The following is a 22,339-nucleotide window of genomic DNA, read 5'->3' as shown; positions in this document are numbered from 1 at the left end:
TAGATGTGAGTGAAGAGCACTTGGTGATTCTCCAGTCAAGTGGGTCACACCTAGGGATGGATGCCATATAAAATCGTGTCACTGCTGTAGCCTTCCTTTCCTTACTTGAAATTTTAGCTTTTCTGGGAGGTCTCACTGACTTCTTCACATCTGAAAGACTGGGCCTTTTCTGTGGGTCACGCAGATGTAGAACTCCTCTCCGTGATGAGCTTTGTCCCCCAAGGCAGTGAGCCCACACTAGTGGGTCCTCTGCCTCTGTCTTCGCCTGTGTCCCCCGTGCACACCTGTGCATCACCCTCTGCTGCTCACACACCAGGCCCCTGCTGCTGCTGCAGGAATGGCCCCGGGCCGGGGCTCAGTGTGCGTACCTCGGACATTGCAGACTCAAAATGCTGTTTCCACTGAGAGATGCACAGTGAGTTATATGTATTTTTTACCTTATGAAGATTAGTGGCATCATATAAAGCATTAAAAAAAGATGATTCAAGATGCTATTAAAATAATATCCATGCTTTCCTCAGTAAATTAGTGCTAATGGTTGTTATAACTCGGACCATTTCAGACTTGAAATTTTACTTGTACTCATTTATTACTAAGTCAATACTCAGCCTGAAAATTAAAACATCAGTAATTATAAGGTTTCCAAAGAAAAGTACTAATGTTATGACCCACCTAACATCATATGGTTACAAAAGTGCCATGGAAATGATTTTTTTAACTCATATTTATGGTGCATAGATAGCTTATTCTGCTTACCGCTGTTAATGAATACTTTTGTAGTAATTATAGAATACTTTAAATGTACATTATTCTTCTGAATTTAAAAGATCAGGCTTTTAAAAAATTAAAAGGATAATAGGACTGACCTATACTTTCATAAATTCTTTAACAATGTGATTTTTTTGTTAAATCATAAAAATGACTTTTGATAATATATTTGGTTTCTCTGGAACACAAAGTTCGTCCTGGCTTCTCAGTCTCTTCCGCGTGACGTCTGGTCAGACCTGTGCTCTTGGAGGACACTGCACTCTTAAGAACAGGCTCCTTACAAGTGGACGGCTTACTCGCTTGTTGCAACATGGAATGCCGTGCTTTTTTTTATTCAGAAGAGCACACAAGAAGTAAATTGCAAATGTATTTTTGTATTTGATATTTGTGCTGTATCAGATGTGAAATGTAGAGTTCACCATTATCTCTCTGGAAATGTTTTATATGCATGGCCCTGGGTGGCACAAATGAAGCAATCACATACTAGCCGAAAGGTTCAGGGTTTGAACCCACTCAGAAAAGTTTCAGAGGAAGGACCCACTGATCTACTTCCACAGCCTCCCAGCCTTTGAATACCTGGGGGACAGTTCTCTACGCACCCGTGGTTCTCAGGCCTTGGGAACCCCCAGCACTTGCTAACTGCAATCGACAGCCAAAGACTGAAAACACTTGCCCTTTTCATTAAGGGCAAGTCTTCTGTAGCTGGGACTTTTAAGCAGCATAACTGATTAACAGACCATAAGTATCAGGCAACCACAACCAGCAACAACAAATGTAAATGAAGCATTTCAACTCTGGTGAATTTCATAGGGCTTGGTAGTGACCTTCTTGATAGTGAATGAAATTAATCAGAATGTGATCTAGTGAAAGCAGGAAGGTGTGAGGGAGCCACGAAGATAAACATAGTACCACAGACTGACTCTAGGTATGGCTACATTTCCCAAGATAGGGAGGTAGTGGGTTTTTTAATCACCTTTTCTCTTACTTCAAGCATATCAAAGTATGCCTCTTTTGTATGCTTGATGTACTTTGCAAGTTTTATTTTTTTAAAAATTGTATTTAGGGGTTTTTTTTAATTACTTTTGATTTGTGTAAACATTGTATTTCACACTATTCTTCATTTACATTGTTTCATACCATCAGTCCCACTCATTATGTTTTATAAAATTAATCACCTCTGATCTATGCCTGCCATTACCCTGTCTTTCCAGAATTTACATCTCACAGAGTTTACCTGTTTGAATTATAATGCATTGCTTTAATGTAATATGCTTACAAAGTTGGAAAATCATCACTATAATCTAGATTTAGAATATTTTCATTATCATAAAAGAAACTTTGTAACAAATGATTTTTCTTGTCAACATCATGACTTTATGGAGACAACAACTGTCTTTAAAAAATAATTTCTTTCCAAGGAAATACTGCTGTGGATCTGTGATAATTAAAAGAAAATATAGATCCAGACCCCACCTGGATATCACTTGTCAGTTCTCAGATTTAGCACATTTGATTTCTGCATCCTCACGTCTGTAAACGCACAGGCGCGGAACCGTGAGGACAGTGTTCTTTCTGGGCTCTTGCCTTCATTTGTGGTCTTGAACTTGTTTAAGAGAAGAACACAGACATAAAGAAACCATGGGGAAACCCCGGCCACTGGAGCCCGAGTGGAGCCCATGCTGCGGCCGCGTGAGCCGGAGTGGTCTCTGGTCATCGCTTCAGGCCTGTGAGGCGCATGGCGCCCCTGGCGAGGCGGGGAGGATGGTGCCGAGTGGCGTGTGCTGCCACGAGTGAACGAGCATGCTGCGGGGCCCCTGACAGCTGGCCGGCCGGGCGGGGTGGATCAGAATAATGTTCACCATCAACCCCCTGGAGAACCTGAAGCTGTACATCAGCAGCCAGCCGCCCCTGGTGGTCTTTATGATCAGGGCCAGCGCCATTGGCCATCGCTTTCCTGACCCTGGGCTACTTCTTCAAGATCAAGGAGATCAAGTCCTCCGGGATGAGAGAGGACTGGAACGCGTTTCTGCTGCGCTTCAGTGACCTGGACTTGTGCGTATCAGAGAACGAGACACTGAAACACCTCACACACGACCCAGCTACTCAGAAAGCACAGCAATCAGTGGGCAGGCCAGGGTGTCCACCCAGGCCCCCCCAGGCCCTGGAGGACTCGGCCCAGTCTACATCTCCATTGCAATCACTCTGACCCTGGACCCACTCAAACCCTTTGGAGGGTACTCCTGCAGCGTCACCCACCCGTACTCCACCATCCTTGGCCACCAGGTCGGCCTCTCAGGTAGGGAGGCCCATGAGGAGATCAACATCACCTTCACGCTCGGCCCAGGCTGTGATGCCCCCTTTGGCGTTGTGTGGCCGGTGGCGGGGCTGTGGCTCATTCTGGCCCTGCCCAGTCTGCACAGAGCGTGTGACCAGCTTGCACTTCAGATACAACTGCATTCCCAGAGCCACCAGGCCACTTTGTGGACCCAGTGTGTCTGTGGCTTAGTAATCACAGTAACAGTGATAATACGCTTTTCTCTGTTTGCTTGCAAGGAAACACACACCTATCTTTCTGAGTTTCTTTTTTTCTAAGAAAATAAAACAGTCACCTTTTACTACTGAAAAAAAAAAAAAAGAGAAACCATGGGAGTGCAGAGCTATAGAATCGGTTTACTTTGCCCTTTGTTTCATTATTTTGTTCCAGGAAATGGAATTTGCCAATTTGTGCCTTGTACTGATATTTTCCTGTTTCTGTGGTTCTCATTAAGGAGCTCTGCTGGGCCAGCTGACAGGTTGAATGGACCCACCAGCCTTTCCCCTGGAGAGTAAGGTGGCAGTGCCTTCCTGTGAAGGTGCCAGCCTTGGACCTGTAGGGCAGCCACTCGGGGTTACCCTGAACTTGGGTACCTGGTCGATGTTTTCGTTGGCTCAAACCTTCAGCATTGATAGTAGGGTTTCTAAGCCCTGTTGCCATCGGTCACATAGATTCCAACTGACGAAGACACCCGTTTCTTTCATGCTGACTGGAGGCTCCTCTGGGCCGCTGGGCCCCGTGGCTGTCGCTGTCCTGAGTGGGTGGCTGTGGGTGGCGGCATGCTGCTGAAGGTTTCTCAGTCCTGCCCGTAGCTGCCCTTCACTGTCTGCTTCTCCCCTGCGTGCAGGGCCCTTTCCGCGCTGCTCCCGCGTGCTGTCTTCCTCGTGGGCCCAGCGCTGGGCGGTTGGGTGTTATTCCTGTTGCTCCAGGTCCACCTGCCTCAGTCAGTCCCTGAGTGCAGTTTGTGGGGCGGCCCTCGGAGGTCGGGGATCATGGTTCCGCTTAGGACGCCTGCTGTTCACGAGGAGCAGAGCTTTGCCCCCTTCGGCGAGAGCAGCGGGGTGTCTACCCTTCCCCAGGACTTGAACGCTCCTCTGCCAGAGTAGTTGAGAGGAGGGTCCGACAAGCCTTCCCACGTTCCCTGCATCAAGAGGCAGGTGTCCTCTGCTCCTCTGTCCTGACTCCCCTTCCTCGGAGCACCCAGTGAAGCCCGTGGTGGAGAACCTGTGTGGTTTCCCTACGTGGGTGACATACCAGTATGTGCCTTTCTCCTCATTTCCAGAAACGCAGTGTGGATTGAGTAGTGGGGTGCTGTGCTCGGCTGAATGGGCTAATGATCGAGACTTTTATTTGCTACTTGATTAGTAGACGATACGGACATCCAGAAACAAAACCCAGACCCATTGCTGTCAAGTCCATTCTGACCCAGGGGTACACAATATTGAATGTCTGAGGCTGTGCATTTTAACAGAACCAGAATGTCCATCTTTCTTTTCAGAGCAGCTGGCTGGTGAGTTTGAACTCTGAACCTTTCCACTAGTAGGCTAGTGTGTAATGCATTGTCTGGCCAGTGCTCCTTGTCAGTCTGTGTCAGTGTATGAGGTAGACTTCTTGCCTTGATGTGCCCCATGGAGAATGACAGGAAATGCAGTTGGCTGATGGAGTATTGCTGACGGCCGCTCGCAGGGTGGACAGCGTGTGGTCTGTGCTCCATGCTTCTTCCTGGAAACCACATTTCCTACTTTGACTGATGGGATTGAGAAGTACTTTGTAACAAATGGTGGTGTTTTCTTCAGGATATTAGCATGCTGTAGTTTCACTGGTGCTTCTTCTGTGATTAAGAAAATACTTTGCAAACTGTAATATTCAATAAAGATAGAAGGTATTCCTAAGTGTTTATTGGGCATTTATTGTAGTTGCAGAATTATAATGAGTTGTATGAAAGCTAACAAACGTGTTTAAAAAGCTGCACTGAGAAGCTTACAGTCGAACTGGAAATGCAGTTATTGATGCAGCAGGGAAGCCAGCTTGACCAGCACATTTCTTTAAAGGAATCCAGTTGCTATAATATGCACGTTTAAAAACGTACCTTGGATCAACAAAGTCAGTTGTCCTTGCTTGCTCTCAGGCCGTTTTGGTGTCTCCATGCTTGGCTTTGACCGTCAGTCACCAGGTTTAGGATTCCACTGCCTTGTCATTGACAGAGAATTCAGACTCACCCTGGGAGTGGGTTTCCATCTTGGCAGGTATGAGTAGACCCCAGGTATGGATGGACCCCAGGTATGGGGGATCCCAGGTATGGGTAGACCCCAGGTGCAGGAGGATCCTAGGTACAGATGGACCCCAGGTGCGAGGGGGCCCCAGGTGTGGGGGGACCATAGGTACAGGGGTATCCCAGGTATGGGGGGACCACAGGTTTGGGGGAATCCCAGGCATGGGGGGGACCCCAGGTGTGGGGGGGACTGCAGGTACCAGAGGAATCCCAGGTACGGGTGGACCCTAGGTATGGGGGGAGCCCATGTATGGGAGAACCCCAGGTACAGGGTGATCCCAGGTAAGGATGGACGCCAGGTACGGGTGGACCCCAAGTACGGGGCACCACAGGTATGGGGGCACCACAGATATGGGGGGACCTGTGGGGTGCAGCAGTCCCACTGGTAGCTTCTGGCTCTGCAGTCCAAGCTGGGCAGCAGTTTGTGTTCGTAGTTTTCAGGTTAGGAACCAGGCACATCACTTCCCATCAGAGGGAGAGAGTGGAAGGAAGCCTCCCCTCTGCTGATGCCATTGAACTTGTTCATGTAGATGGAAGTGCTTTATCAGTTGTGCTGCCTCAGTGTCCTTGGGAAGGGACATCATGCTTGGAAAAGTGGAGAGCCAGCCAAGGGAAGGGGGACAGCCTCCAGCCATGTGCACTGATGCAGGGCCGCACGTGAGCTTAAGGAGCAGAGATGGTGCAATGGTGCAGGGCCTGGCAGGCTCTTCATGCTTTGTATGGAGGGCATCTCCGAGTAGGAGTTGCCTTGACAGCACCTAACAACGGCAGTGTTAGGAGTCCTGTGGGTGCAGTGGTTAAAATGATGAACTGATTCTCCAAAAAGTCAGCCGTTCAAACTGGATAGCTGTTCCATGGGAGGAAGATGGGGCGCTCTGCTTCTGTGACGATCATACCCTAGAACCTCCTGGGGGTACTCTGCTTTCACAGTCATTCAGTGGCAACAGGTTTTGTTTTGGTTTGAACCTCTGTGAAGGATCTGGTTGAGCACTGGGCTACTAACTAAAAGGTAGGCTGTTCAAACCCACTGTGCTCCTTGGCCTTCTCCTATAGAGACGACAGCCGAGGACGCTCGAGGAGCAGTTCTACCTTGTCACCTGGGGTTGCTGCGCAGTGAGATCTGTTCAGTGGCACCTGACAGTCGCAGTGTGCCAACCTGTGATGCTTGAAGTTAGGCATCATCATCTTCTGTGAACTCACTGCTGACAGACAGACAGGGTGGGTGATTAGCTCCTTCCCGTTTCCTGGTTCTGGAGACCACCGGTGCCCGATGCCGACGACAGGGCAGTGTTTTCAGGACTCTGAGCATTGTTGCCATTTCACTCGGATGAGAAGTCTTTTCTCATTTGGTCAGAGAGCACAGAAAACTTCCATGTCAGGATTTCCTTTCCGCTGGCTCGCCTCAGGAGCTGAAGTTGCCCATGTCACAGGAAACCAGCTCGCAAAGGGAGCATAAATCATTATGTTGTTCTGACCTTAATATTTAGTTTTTCAGAGACGTGGTATTTGTGAGTTGGGATGGCAGATAACAGCTGGGGGCTTGAGAGATAGGGCAGGACAGGTTCAGGCGTAAGTGGGCCCAGGTGGGCTGCTGCCATGGTGGCACCTCATCCAGATGTCATCACGAGGATGCTGGACACCACGCTGTGCACGGATGGAGAGAAACGTGGGGCCGGGCACCAGAGGCTGGGCAGTGAGACACCCTGTGCTGGGCATGTGTGCCCAGCGCTCATCCGAGGAGCTGCCTGGCTGTCAGAGCTCATCCTCAAGCCTGATCAGCAATTGTCACCAGGATAGCTCATTCATTATGCTGAATTCAGAAAACTTCCCAGGGTGCTCCCCACAAGTTGTTCCCTGGTTAACTTGTGTTACCTGCCAGCTTTGAGAGAAGGCTTAGATGCCGCAGACTTTAAACAAAGGGCCAGGAAGCACCCAGTTCCTGCTGCAGAGAAATGTAGCAATGAAAAATAATATCCAATCCATGGACTGGGCTCTTCAGAGAAGTAATGCTTTGGCAGTCCACGCTGCCTGCCCTGCAGTTAGGGGTTGGTGGCTGGCACACAGATCTTGACTTTCAGTCACCCTGTGTTCGATTATAGATCAGGATTTTGAGATACGGAAGACTGTGAGCAAAGGGATTTTGATCTCTGAGCTTTAATTTAATCTGTAATAAAATGACCCGTTTTGTAAGATAAACGACTTCTCGAATGTGGACTTGCTTTTCTTGTTTATTTGAAAGCTAGCTTTTCGTTACCATTTCACTGCCAGCAGATCGGGTCAGTGCCCAGCGTCATTGTTTATGTTCACTTTGTGTTTGTTCCGCGTGTATCGTCCTGTTGGCTTTCTGAGACCACTGTCTCCACACAGGCTGACAACCTTGTCTTTCTCCCTTGTAGTGACTAGTGGACTTGAACCAACAACCTTTTGGTTAGTGTGTGAGCAGGTAAGCACTGCCCTACAGGGCTCCCCTCATAGTGAAGCTAGAGGTAGTCTATTTTGGTCTGTTTTTACTTTTGTTTAGAATTGAACTCTTGATTTTTCAATTGTTGTGCTGGCGGACCATTCAGTTGCACCCTGCTTATCTTAGCTGACTCTTTAGTGGGTTTTCAGAAGCAGTGATTATATGAAACTCAATGTGAACATAGGGATAAGTGAAACACTGTGTATACGAATTTTGTGTGCAAACTAATATAAAATTAAAAAAACGCGGCAGGAGGTTGTCCATCATTCTCTACCAGAATGGTTGGTAGACTTGAACTGTCTGCCTCTGGGTTGGCAGTGCAATTCCTTACCTCTGAGCCAGCCTTAAGTATTAAAAGCTATGAGATCCTCTCCAAGTCCTGCTTCTGTGGCACCATGTGCATTTTCTACCTGCTGTTTGTGAATGTTGTGATTTTTGGTCCAGTGCTTGGCGTAGTATGCTGCACGGTCGGGACTGAAGGAGAGACGCTTTCTGCCAGGAATGGACCTGTTCCCACACTGAGAAGTCAGAGTCAGCGTGGCTTGGCCGTTTGAGCGGTGCCTGGTTGTCCGTGTTTGTCTCAGCTATCAGACGGTGGTTGTTAGGACCATCCTCTGGAAGTGAAACGAAGTGGTCCATGAATACATGTTGCAAAGATAGCTTTTCAGTCATTCCTTATCTGTGCTCTCGAGACTGGAAGATCCACTCATGGTTTGGGGGGGTTCAGTGTGTCTGCTTTCTTCTCTTCATAATCAGGCTGAAAACGTGTCCCATGGTGGCATCGGTGTCCTCGCTAATGTGTGCCCACCGAAGACCAATTTGGTACTTTAGTCTTCATTTTCCCAAGCGTCTTTGTTCTGACCCAGTGTTCATGCTTGATTCTCTGACTTTCTAACACTTCTTTTTAGACTTGCTGTCTTTGTCTGGCGGTTTGACTTCTCTTTCTGAAATCTAAGAAATCAGTCTAGCCAGTAGAAGGAGTGTCTGATTTGGAAACAGAATCCCTATTTATCTAGACTCGTATTCCATTAGAGGTCTCTTAATCGTTCGGAAGTGTATTAAGTTTGTCGCCTCCTTCTCTCTGTTCGTACTAGCACGCTCTTCTGTTATGAGCTGGTTTCTGAATGTCTAGAACAGAGTTAGAAATGTTCCATATGTCCTTTGCTGGCTTACCCTGCAGAAGTGCGAGGTAAGCAGTGTGTGTGAATGCCACTCACCAGTTTCTGGCTGATGAAGAGGTTGTTGTGGAGTCAGGCATTCCTTTAACTCATTCTGCTGGGAGCTTTGCTGTTGTGTAGTAGTGCTTCGGCCTGGTGACTGCTTCAGTGTCTTCATGATCTTAAAGCTGTAACTTGAATACGCAGTTGCAGTCAGGACCACTGCTCACAAGTGCTTTCTGTAGGGTTTGCAGTGTATGCAGTGCACAAGCGAGACCCAGCAGGGCAGTCGGTTTCCAGGGCTGTGACCTTCACAGAGGCGGACATCCATGTCTTTGTCTAAATGGCTGAATGCTGTAACCACTGCGCCTGGGTGATAGTGTCTGTGAGCATGGACCAGCCACCTGCCAGCGTGGCGAAAAGACGAGCTGGTGAGAGGGAACTTACTGACAAGACAAGCTTCTTAGCCTTTTGTTTCTGCTAATCTTTTCTTGAAATAGTTCTTTAAGAAATTTATTTCCCATTCCCTGAAATAATATATCCATTCAAAAAACAAATAACTGCATCATGAATGGTCCCTGCCTCCAGTGAAGACCAGAAGCCAGTTACATGTGAGCCCCGTTGAGTGCAGCAGGGCTGGCTCCTGCCTGCATTCCTGAAATCCCTGACCTGAGAGCCCCACAGAACACGTTGGCAGTTCTGTTTCTAATCAGAAAATGAGCAAAAGTGGGTGGGGGTATTTGTATATGGTCATGTTTATCTATCTTTTTATGTGTGTGTACACACACACACACACACACACACACACACACACTCTTATTTATTTATTTTCCCATTTTGTCACAATCGGCAGAGTGGGTGAGCGGTTTTGTGATGTAACAAGAATAAGCAAGTAGGTGCCCCATAAGTGCTGTGCTTTGATGGTGATGCGTGCAGCCAGGCACCCGAGCTATCACCACAATGGGTACAAGGAGATTTGGAAAGCTTCTCACTGACCCTTTTTCTTGAAGTGCCTTTATCTGCATGCTTTTATGATTTCATTATCTTAAGACTGTGTAACACTTAAAAAACAAATAAAGGGAAAGGTAGAGAAAAATTATATTGAATAAAAATAATAACCTAAAAAAGTTTATTAAAATATACTAGAAAAATGTTTAAAAGGTCTGCAGATGATAAGACATAACACTCGGTTAACGACTGTTGCTTTGGGGAGAGCTGTCTTCAGAGGCAGCTAAAGAGTTGAGCCTTGCAGTGTGGCATTTACTGTCATAATAACTTTAAAAATTTAATTGGACTTCCTTCCAAACTCATAACTTGTCATGGAAGTTAGCATTTCCCTCGTCAACCTTCTTGGATTCTTCGCCGTTCACATTAGCCGTTTCATTCCTAGGAGGTGAGCAGTGCTATATATCCTCCCTGTTCCTGGGAGGGAAATACGCATGCTGTGGCACATGTGCCAGGATGAGTCCCGGTTGTTTCCATAGGAAATAAAATACAAATTAGCCTTGAATATGGAAAGTAATATTCCAAAAGCACTACATTATTTTTAGCTATAATACAAAAGAATTCTTTGAAGAGGAAGTAATTCGGGTGTCCTTTTATCTTGAGGTCTTTAGTTTTTCAAGCATTGTCTCTGAGCTTAAATTATTTAAGTATTAATGACAAATAAAAAGAACTGTTAGTTTTTGAGAAAATAAACTATTATGATTGTTTCCGTATTTGAGATCATAGAGAAATTCTATAATACACGACATTGTCGTAGATTCATGCCGTAGAGGTGGTTTATATGTGCCATATTTAGTGGCTAACTAACATTTTAGCAGAAAGCACATCTTGGAAAAAACTCCCTACTTAATTAAAAATTAAACGATGAATTAAAACTTAAATTATGCAAAACTAATAAGCTACATTACCAAGACCAACAATTAATGCACTACAATATATTCGGGAAAGATGCTAACATTTTAACATTTGTTTTATGTTAGAATTGCAATTTGCAGTGCAGGCTATTTTAGAACATTTATTTTGAGGAGCTCAGCATGTCTGAATTAAGGCATAAATCAATGGCTTAAGATTTTTAATGGTTATAGGATTCATCATAGATTAAAATCCTGGATAGTGCAAACAGCAACAGAGGGACAGACCCCACTGTGTGTGTCAGTGCCAACGTCATCTTGGCTTATTTGATTGCATTTCCTCATTAGGATGTGGAGGTCAGCAGTGCAGGGATGCCTGCAGCGGACAAGGCCTCAAGAATGCCGTGAGTGGGCAGGATGAGGGGGCGTTTTCATTAGTCATACATAATGCATGTAGAATCACGGGAATGACAATTACGAAGGCTTTACACTTCAGGAAATCTCTGCAAATGAATTTTAAGTACAACTGAGAACTTCAGAATTTTAGAAAGTACGATCTTCTTAAAAAAATCATGTCGTGATTCAACAAAACAGATCTCTCTGCACATTTCATTTTCAGTCAGCTGGGTGTGTAAGCACGTCAGCCTCAGAAAGAGCATGGCTAAGTGAGAGGTACTGGTCTGTCACTCTGTTACCGCTGTCATTGCTCTTGAATGCTCTTTGTATGCCTCGTACTTTTATTCGGGATGTTTGAATGCTTTAACAGAATAGTTTCTAGTATGTGAAAGGAACCATTCATATAGTCAGGTAAGTAAACAGACCTAGATTCACTTGTCCCTCCATTTATTTATTTCTCCATCTACATTTCTCCCTCCCTCCCTGCACCCCTCCCTCCATCGGTCTGTTCCTTAACCTAGCTGCCAGGCCACTGTCTTCACCTCTACTATCCATCTGTTATACCTATTAATCCATTGAACATCTTTCTGTGCATCTAGTGCTGAATTGGGATCTCTGGTGTTTTGTTGTTGTTGTTAAGTTCCATCAAGGTGAGTATGACTCACAGCGACCCTGTGAACAGAAGCTCTCAACCCTATTCTATCCTGCACCATCCTCACACTTCCTGACACACAAGAGCCCATTGCAGCAGTCACTGTGTCGGTCTGCCTGGTTGAGGGTCTTCCCCTCCTTCGCCAATCCTCCACCCTTCCCAGTTATCATGTCCCTCTCCAGGGAATAGCCGCTCCTAGCAACATGTCCAAAGTATGTGAGGCGAAGCCTCCTGATTCTTGCCTCTAAAGAGCACTCCAGTGCACCTTCTCCAAGACATACCTGTTTGTTCTCTTGGCCACACATGGGATGTTCAGTGCTTTTCTTCAACACAAATGCTCAAAAGGTGTCGGTTCTTTTTTATTTTTTTTTTTAATTTTAAAAAATTTTTATTTTATTATTTTCTGTGTGTGTGTACCGTGAAATTGGATCTGACTGGTACAGCAGGAGATGGACCCTCCTTCTCCGGCAGAGCATCTGGTAGTTTTGAACCACGTATCTCTGGGATTGCAGTGCAGCTTCTTGCCACTAGGCCACCAGAGCTCCCCTCTTTTTTTTATTTTTTTGTCTTTATTCTTTGTCCAGCTCTAAGATGCGTATCAAGTAATCAGAAAGACTATTGCCTGAATCAGACACACCATTTGGTGTCTTATTGTTGTTGTTAGGTGCTGCTGAGTCAAGCATGACTCATAGCAACCCTTTGAACAAAAGATCTAAACCCTCTTCCCTCCTCTGCCACCCTCACACTTTCTAACACACAAGAGCCCATTGCAGTAGTCACCATATCAAGCCACCTGGTAGAGAGTCTTCCTCTCCTTCGCCAGCCCTCCACCCTTCACAGAATCATGTCCTTCTCCAAAGAACAGCACCTCCTAGCAATATGCCCACAGTATGAAGTCCCATCATTCCTGCCTCCAGACAGCACTTCGGCTGCACCTTCTCCAAGACATACCTGTTTGTTCTCTTGGCCATCCATGAGATGTTCAGTGCTCTTCTCCAACACCACAGCCCAAAGGCGTAATTTTTTTTTTAATCATCCTTATTCATTGTCCAGCTCATGGATGCATAACTAGTTACTGGAAAGAAGATGGCCTGAATCAGACACATCTTAGTCTTCAAACTGTCATCACTACTCCTCAATAATTTGGAAAGACCCTAACTGCAGATTTTCCCAGTGCAGTGCATCTCTTTATTTCCTGACGGCGGGTACCAAAGGTGGATCCAAGCACGATGAAGCTGTTGATAGTTTCAATCTCCCCTCCATTCATCGTGACACTGTCTGTTGGTCCAGTGGTAAGAATTTTTGTTTTCCTGACATTGAGATGCAATCCATACTGAAGACTGCATTCTTTGATCTTCTGCAACAAGTGCTTCAAGCCCTCCTCACTTTCAGCAAGCAAGGTTGTGTCATCTACATAACGCAGGTTATTTATTGATGAGTCTCCCTCCAATCCTGATGCCACACTCCTCCTCAAATAGTCCAGCTTCTCGGATAATTTGCTCAACATACAAATAAAATAGATATGGAGAGAGAATACAGTCCTGGCACACTCCCTTCCCAGTTCCAAACCATGCAGGGCTTGCCTGCTCTGTTTGCACAACAGCCTCTTGGTCTAAGGAGAGGTTCTGCATGAGCACAATCAAGTTCTCCGGGATTCCCATTCTTTTCCGTGTCATCCACAACTTGTCATGATCCACACAGTCAAATGCCTTTGCATAGTCAATAAAGCACAAAGAGATAGTCTTCTGGTATTCCTTACGTTCAGCCAGGATCCATGTGACATCAACAGTGATATCCCTGGTGCCACAGCCTCTTCTAAATCGCACTTGAACTTCTGGCAGTTTCTTATCTATGTACTGTTCCAGCCGTTTTTGAATGATCTTCAGCCGTATTTTGCTTGCATGTAATATCAATGATATTGTTTGATAATTTCCACAATCAGTTGGATTATCTTTCTTGGGAATGGGAACAAATATGGACCTTTTCCAATCTTTTGGCCTGACAGCTGTCCTCCAAATTTCCTGGCATAGCCTGGCGAATGCATGCAAGGCTGCATTTGTTAATTGAAACAAACTAATTGTTACCTTAATTCCCAAGGAACTGTACTGCCAATGCAAAGGTATGTGGTTCAAATCCACGAGCTGCTTCCTGGAGAAAGATGGACCGTCTCCTCCTGTGCAATGTATGGTCTCTGTCTCTAAAAACTTCCTGGAGGGTCCTCTGCGGTTCCGTTCATCAGCACAGCAGTGACAACAGTAGTGCTTAGTTGAGCAGTCTCATGTTCACTGAGGAGAGGAGGACAGTAGGCTCCACTAGCCTTTGCTCCCGGGAATGTGAGATCTTTGTGGACACAGACACACAGTGGTGATTCTGAAGCCGTATGGTGAGGCTGTTCCCCTAAGCACACCTCTGGGGTCCCGTGTTCTGAGAGGGTGGTGGATGACTGGTGAGGGTAGTTATGTGCAGGTGGGAGGGGTTATAGCCACCCTGTTCATGCTCTGTCCCTGTCATCCTCACCACCTAACAACAAACAGGTAGACATTGCAGTAGTGCAGAAAGATTTGTGGAATATTCTGGACGGTTGCCCTGTCCTGAGCCAGTCTCATCATCTCCGACAGACCTGATTTCATCCCTCCAGTCACTGAATCAACCCATTTCATTCTGAGTCTTCCTCTCCTGCATTGAATCTCCGCCCTTTCAAACATGATGTCCTTTGGTTCCTTGCTCCATGGAGAGATAAGGCTCTTACATATTTTAGGAAATGGATTTCACAAACCCCTATTTTTTTTTTTAACTTTTCTTAAGAGCTTCTTATTTTATTGCTAATCCATTTTTTTAATTATTATTAAATTTTATTAGTTTCAATGAACATTCACAGGGATTCTGGGCTTTCACTCCTTCATTGCCGCACCATTCTCTCCACCCTCCTCCCCAGTTTGTTCTTCTTCCCCGCCATCCGAATGTCTCTTTTAATTGTCCAATTGCCACAGTGCTTGTCAAAGTCAGTTCTGATTAATCTCCTTTGTCGGTGTGTCCTTCGCCATTCCCTATCACTCCTCCCTGAGAGAGACTTCACCCTGATTCATAAGGAAAAGGGGATGGCGTATTCTCTTAGCTACTTCCTGATGAAAAGGGACGCTGTGGGTTTCAGGGTGAAGATCTTCTCTCACTACTCTGAAGGGCCCCTTTGGCAGTAGGAAACACATAGACTATTATGGAGATTGATTTTGGAATTTAGATGCACTCTTATTGATTGTGCTTGGCCGTACATGTTCATATCCTTGAAGATGTATCATGGGGGTGTTGCAACCTAGAAGACACAAATTTGACTAACAAGTTATAAGCACATGAGTCAAAAATTATGGAAAAGTAAAAGAAAAGATTCTTTTCATTGTTTTACAAACCCTCCCCCAGGTCCCGTCCACCATGTAGCCCTCACTCTAGACTCCTGTGATGACAGAAGTACCTAGTCGTATATCTCTTTTAAACAGTTTTCTCCCTCCTCTGTTTCAGTGCAGTATACATTATTGAACCCATCTTACTCAGTCTCTCCCCAACCCCAAGGACAGTCCCATTCTACAACAGTGGCATCATGTAATATTTGTCCTTTTGTGACCGGGAGATTTCACTCAGCATAATGTTCTCCAGAGTCAACCATTTTGAATAATATTGCATGAGTTCCTTGTTTTTTAATGCAGCATAGTATTCCATTGTGCGAATATACCACAGCTTCTCTAGCCATTCGTTTGTTGATAGGCACTTAGGTTGTTTCCAACTCCTTGCTATTGTGAACAAAGCTGCAATAAACATGAGTGTGCATATATCTGCTTGGATGTCAGCTATGGTCTCTTCAGGGTATATTCCCAGTAGTGGAATTGCTGGGTCAAATGGTATCTCTATTTGCAACTTTTTGAGAAAGCGCTATACTGCTTTCCACAGGGGTTGCACCATTTTACACTCCCACCAACAGTGAATCAGGGTTCCAGTTTCTCCACAACCTCGCCAGCATTTGTTGCTTGCTGTTCTGTTAAATTTTGCTATTTTGACTGGGGTGAGATGATATCTCATAGTTGTTTTACAAACCCTTATTTTAAAATAGTCTCTATCAGCTTTATTTGTAAATCTTGGAATTCAAACTTAAACGTTGAGTTTGTGGTTTAATTTGCTGTGTTTTAGCTTGGTGTGCACACGGTCCTCTGTGGGGTGCCATTTCAGCTAGCATTATTACAGCAAAAGTATCCATAACAGAGACATGCTTGGACTGTGCGCGGTGTGGAGGGCTCTTCTAATGAGGTCTTAGATCAGAGGTGACACTGCACTTTGGAGGGTGGCTGATTAAGTGCACTTTGCATGTTAGTCCAGTACTTTTCTATGAGCATCAGCTTTTGGTGTGTTGGGAGCTCCTGATCTCAGACCTTAGTGCCGTGTGCCTGTGTGAGGGGAGAAGGCTTTGTGTGCCTGCTCAGTTCTCCAGTCAAACACGTCTCTGGCGTATACGGTGGCAGCTTCCCACAATAGATATTTTGGTTGGCAAGCACTTCCTTTATTCTTTGATCATTCAGGAATATTCAGATGTATAAAATGAAGTAGGCATGCCTTTTTCCCTCAGTGTTTTAAACTGATCAACATGTTTTGTCGTACTACCTCTATTTTTCTGATTAAAGTTACTGAATTATTAAGAATTCCATATTCTTCATAAACTGAGTAAAGACTGCAGAAAAGTTGATTTTGAACACAAAAAAGAATAAACTTAAATAAGGGTTTAAATGAGAAGTATCTCAGTGTATGCTGTGGTGTTGAATTGGGTTTGACTTGTCCTACCCCGTGCCATCCTTGCCAGTGCTGTTGGACTCAGGCCCACTGTTACAGTCGCTGTGCCAGTCTTTCTACTGGAGAGTCTTCCTGACTCTACCTTTCCAGGTGTGATGTGATGTTGTCAGGTGCCATCAAACTAGCTCTGCTCCTAGCTGTCCCTTCAGTGAGTTTGCAGAAACTGTAATTGCACAAGGTCTGTGTAACCCTCAGACCAGGCATGATGTGTCCCAGGCCTCCACTGTGGAGTCAGTCCTCGCTTGTGATGCCCCTTGTCAGTGTCCGAGGTCGACCTCAGCCTTCTCCAGGGACATCTGGGGGCCTCCTACAGCTGGAGCATCAGTTTGCCGTCCACCACGTAACACCCTGTACCACACGCCTCCTGGGAATGTGGGCGAATGGTTTCATATATTGGTTTAAGTGTTTCATCAGAGAAGCAGAATGACACACAGACATTTTGTTTTCATATTGCTGTTGTTAGGTATCATTGAGTTGGTGTCAGTTCATTGTGACATGTGACAGAGTTCAAGTGTTCCAAAGAGTCTTCCAGGCTCTAATTTGTGGGAGCGATTGTTAGGCCTCCCTACAGAACCACTGGACTGGTTCACACCATGGCCTTTCAGCTGTGTGCACAGGTGGACTGATGTGCCAGCTGGACACACTGATTTCTGTGTCAGCATGTGTGCTTGAGACAGTGGGTTTCGACACGTACTTACATTTTGACATTCTTGGGTGGTATTAACTAAAAGATGGCGTTTCAGTTGCCCCAACCTCCTTGTCTTGGTCAAGAACCTGACCTTGTCCTTGGAGGAGCCCTGGAGCATGGCTCTCCTCTGATGCACATGGGCTGCCCTTGTCACGGCATGAAGGCCACTTGGTGGTTGTTATTGTTGTTGTTGTTATGTGTCGTCGAGTCACTTGCGACTCATAGTGACCCTGTGTACAACATCCCTAAGTTCTGCTCTGTCCTGTGCCAGTCGCACTGTCTCTGACACTCCCATCCTGATTACCCCAGTCACTGAATCAATCCACCTCATAGAGGGCCTTCCCCTCCTGCGCTGTCCCTCCACCCTCCCAAGCATGATGTCTTTCTCCAAGGACCAGTCTCTCCTCACAACATGCCCAAAGTATATTAGACGGAGCCTCAGAATCCTTGCCTCCAAGGAGCCACCCGGTTTAACCCTTTCTTTCCAGGACAAATCTGTTTGTATTCCTAGCATTCCATGGTATTCTCAATACTCTTCTCCAGCACCACAGCTCAAAGGCATCAATTCTCCTATCCTCCTTGGTCATTGTCCAACTCTCTGATGCATAACAAGTGATTGCGAAGACCATGGCCTGTATCAGACGTACCTTAGTCTCCAGAGAGACACCATTGCTCTTCAGTACTTTGGAGAGGTCCCTAACAGCACACTTTCCCATGGCAATGTGCCTTTTAATTTCCTGGCTACTGGTGCCAAGAGTGTTGACTGTGGAACCAAGCAAACTAAAGCTGTGTACAATCTCAATCTCTTCACCATCCATCCTGATGCTGCCAATTGGTCCAGTGGTGAGAATCTTTGTCTTCTTGACATTGAGCCTCAATCCATATTGGAGGCTGCAGTCCTTGACGCTCTGCAGCAGGCGCTTCAGGTCCTCCTCAGTTTCAGCAAGCAGGGTTGTGTCATCTGCATAACGCAGATTGTTGATAGATCATCCACCAATCTTGACCCCACATTTCTCCTCATAGAGCCCAGCCTCCTGTATAATCTGTTCTACACATAGGTTGAAAAGGTATGGAGATAGGATGCATCCCTGGCGTACGTCCTTCCCAATTTTAAACCATGCAGTGTTCCCTTGCTCTGTTCTGATGACTGCCTCCTGGTCCAAGTATAGGTTTCGCATTAGCACAATCAAGTGTTCTGGGATTCCCATTCTTCTCAGAGTCAGCCACAGTTTGTTATGATCCGCGCAGTCAAACGCCTTTTCCTCTGGTATTCTCTGCTTAGCTTTTTATTTATATGTACGCAGACCTACGTGTGTAAGGAGACGCGTGTGCAGAGAGACGAGATGTAAAGAGACACATACACTTCGATGTGTTTGAAAAGTTTTTGTGCAGTTGTGGGCTCCAGCTTAGTGGTCGTTTAAGCCTCTTTCACTTACATCTGATGCTGGAGCTCGGCATCTTGAGAGCAGCTCATCAAGACTGTAAAGACTCTCAGGGCCTTTAGAGGATGGACCTCACTTGTCATCTGCTCCAGTCACTGAGGGTGAGAGAGTGGACACTGTGCTGACCCAGCTTCCTGAGGATCCCCAGGGGTCTGGACAGAAGGCTGACCAATCGCTGGGTAACAGTGGACACTGTGCTGACAGAGCTCCTGAGGGCTTCTGGGATGTCCAGATGGAAATGATGACCATTCACTGGACATGGGAGAGTGGACACTGGGCTTACAGGGCCCCTGAGGATCCCTGGGATATCCAGACAGAAGCACTTACTGATCTCTGGTTGTGGGAGACTGGGATGGTCCTAGACACCAAGTTGGAAGCACTGACTAATCAGTAGATATGGGAGAGTGGACACTGCACTAACAGAGGGCCTGAGGGTCCCCAGAGTGTCCAGCTGGAAGCAGTGACGAGTTACGGGGTGGGAGAGTGGACACTGTGCTGACAGAGCCCCCCAGGATCCCTGAGGCATCTGGAGGGGAGCACTAACTGCTCAGGGAGTGCATGACCATCGACTGTTGTCCTTGATGTCACTGAACAGGATGCACATCCTCAAAGATACTGGGGCAGTGGCCAGAGATGCTGGGGAAGCGAGTGATACATATCTGCCTTAAGTTTATTAGGTACTTAGAATATACCTTCAGGTTATCTTGATAAATTAAAGATTTTAAAATCATCTCACCCCCCCCAAGCCCATTTTGAATGTGCTACTTTTTTTTTTTAAATGACAGGCATAGCTTTTAGTGTGATAGAACTCAGAATTTACTTGATGGAAGTCGGTGTTTCCTCCCTTATTAGTGTTTAAAAGGATAAAGATGTTTAAAAACTAATAGCTTATGTCTTGTACGGAGAGAGACAACAAACACTGGACATGTTTGACAATATGAAAATTAAAGAAAAAGGGTTCAATGAGGTCTCGGTGTAAGATGTGAACTTTCTTGTGCAGGTGAGAACAACCCAGGCATATAAAACACAAACATACACTGCTATTCCTAGATCTCCGAGTGTGCTCAGCCGATATCTGTGGGGCTTTGTGGACGCGGAGCTGTCCGTGAACCGTGACCTTGTCAGCCAGGCATGGAATTTGCCTCCCCCTCAGCCAGTGGTTGGGCTCATGTAGGCTGAGTGCTGTGTGTCCCGCTTGCCCTCCCCCGACGCTGAGTTCTCTCTGGGCATAGTCACGGCCATGTGCTCAGCATGCTGCCCGCCGTCCTCATCCTGGATGCTTCGCACGAGTGCTGTCAGTTGGACATATGCTTACAGGGGATTTGTAAGAGGTGTGAAGATGTCACTAAAGATAGTTAATGTCACATGGTGGAGGTTTTGTGTTCAGGATTCTCGTGTGTGTGTGTGTGTGTGTGTGTGTGTGTGTGCGCACGCGTGAGAGAGAGAGAGAAAGAGAGTGTGAGAGCGAGAGAGTGAGCAGGAGAGAGTGAGCGAGCAGGTCCTTCAGTCTCTGTCTTTTACCTGATCAGTCAGTGTCTTTTCCACCTTTCTGACCCCTCTGCTCCTTTTCTCAAAGCCTTTTTTTCTGGAGTCACCATGTCACTTTATTCTTTTTCTCGCCCAGGATGTGGTGCCCACCATGTGTCACTGTCCGGGACTGAGGCATGGAATGAAGTAGAAACAGTAACCCCCTCCATGCGTTTGCTTCCTGCATGTGGCCATGTCTGCATTCTGTATGCCACTCGTGGGTTGAAAGTAACTTGTTTGTTCCTTTGTCCTTCCTTCCAGGTGTGGGGTTCAGCTGTGGACCAAGCTGGCCCACTGCCCACTCTGATGGGAGCTCACAGTCAGCTTTACGAGACAGAATAGGCACTCACTGCGCGAGGAGGAGGGAGCGTATTGAAGGGGCTGGGACTCCCTAGGGAAGGGTTTGTGGAATTGTACCCCTCTCTTTCCCCAACTGAGCCTAGAAGGACACTGCAAGTCTTGTTCATCTATGGGTAACAGGGACATGCCAGGCCTTCTCTGTCTGTGGTAACAGGGACAGACCAGGCCCCTTCTGTCCTTGGTTACCAGGACACACCAGGCCTCCTCTGCCCGTGGTTACAGGGACATGCCAGGACCTCTTTGTGGTTATGGCGCAGGTTAAGACACCTCTTTGCTGACAGGGACATGCCAGGTCCCTATGTCCGTGGTTACCAGACGCACTAGGCCCCCTCCATCTGTGGTTACAGGGACAAGCCAGGCCCCCTCTGTCAGTAGGTTCTACCCGTAGTCCAGCCCCAACAGGTTCTTCAGAGCCCTTGCCTGCTGTCTCATTGCTTCCTGGTAACAGTCGCTCATTGCTTGATTCAGGGGTACGTCCAGAGTAGACTCCCCCGTCACTCTCTGTCGAGGGTCCTGCACTGTCAGTGCAGTGTACCTCAGTTGATCATTTTATGCTTAGTTTTGTGTTTAATGGCAGTCGGACTTCACGAGGCCCCACGCAGACCTGGAGTTCTGCTCCCCTGACCCGCTCTTCATACATGTCAGAGCAGGTGGTCAGTGTGTCCTTGTCTGACAGGTGGACTGCTTTTCCAGTTTCAGTAATTTGGGTGGTCATTGCTGCTTTCTTCATTATGATATCTTGTTCTTCCAGAATGCTAGGTTCCTGTTCTGTGTTAGTCTTAGAAGTTTATACCTACAATATCTCATTGCTAATTAACATGAAATACAGGCTTTTTAAGGATGGGGTTCTGTTCTAATAAGCTCCGCATATCTCTCCCTGTTATAGTGTTGCACATATCATTACTTGTTTGAACAAGTGAATGAGCTTCCTATTTCAGGAAATAGGAAGCTCAGTCAATCTATTGGGAAACATTTTTTAGGAAAGAAATAAAGATTCGATATTGTGTTAATTTTTATTGGCACAGATCTGTTCATACTATTTTGTGGAATGTTATCCAAAACCAGCATTAGGTTTTCATTGTGGTGAAACAAATAACAAAATCAAAATAATCTCCAAATGTGTGTGAAATGATTTATGTATATCTGTAAATTTGTATATGTGTATGTGTAAAACTAAGGTGACTCAACAGCATATAACAACAACATCATACTATACTGTTTTTTTTTTTTATTTAAGCCTCTTGTTTTGAGTCAACCAGTCCTCAGGGAGGGCCTTTGAATTTAAAAATTGGTTGTTATTATATTTTGGAGGAACAGTCTTCTCAGTGGTACAACACTCTTCTGTCAGTTTGCTGTACTGAGGTAACCTGGGGTTGTTGTGATGCTGAACCTGTGTCATTGGGGTGTCAAATGCCATCACAGTTACCCATGGTGGACAGTGTTTGGTGGAGCTCCCAGTTTAAGACAGGTTTGGAAGCAGTAGTGGCATCCACTTCCAAACCACATGCCTCTGGAAACTCTGTGAACTTTGATAAATGGTGATAGGGATAGAAAGGTTTCAGGTCTTTTGTTCTTAGGGTCGCTATAAGTTGAGCTTGACTCAACGACATTCAACA

General features: G+C 46.0%; 1 protein-coding gene and 1 pseudogene across 1 annotated transcript in view; both read left to right on the top strand.

The window, feature by feature from the left end:
• The window catches only part of ZNF407 (zinc finger protein 407), a 368,528-nt gene that overhangs the window by 45,364 nt on the left and 300,825 nt on the right, over positions 1-22,339 (top strand). The window lies entirely within an intron of this gene.
• Positions 2,620-4,188, top strand: LOC102846052 (annotated as a pseudogene).

The sequence above is a fragment of the Elephantulus edwardii genome, unplaced genomic scaffold (assembly GCF_000299155.1).
Source record: "Elephantulus edwardii isolate Elephantulus edwardi_28Jun2011 unplaced genomic scaffold, EleEdw1.0 scaffold00207, whole genome shotgun sequence".
NCBI classification, from domain to species: domain Eukaryota; kingdom Metazoa; phylum Chordata; class Mammalia; order Macroscelidea; family Macroscelididae; genus Elephantulus; species Elephantulus edwardii.
Note: the sequence above shows the minus strand (reverse complement) of the source record. Positions and strands in the feature narration are given on the sequence as shown.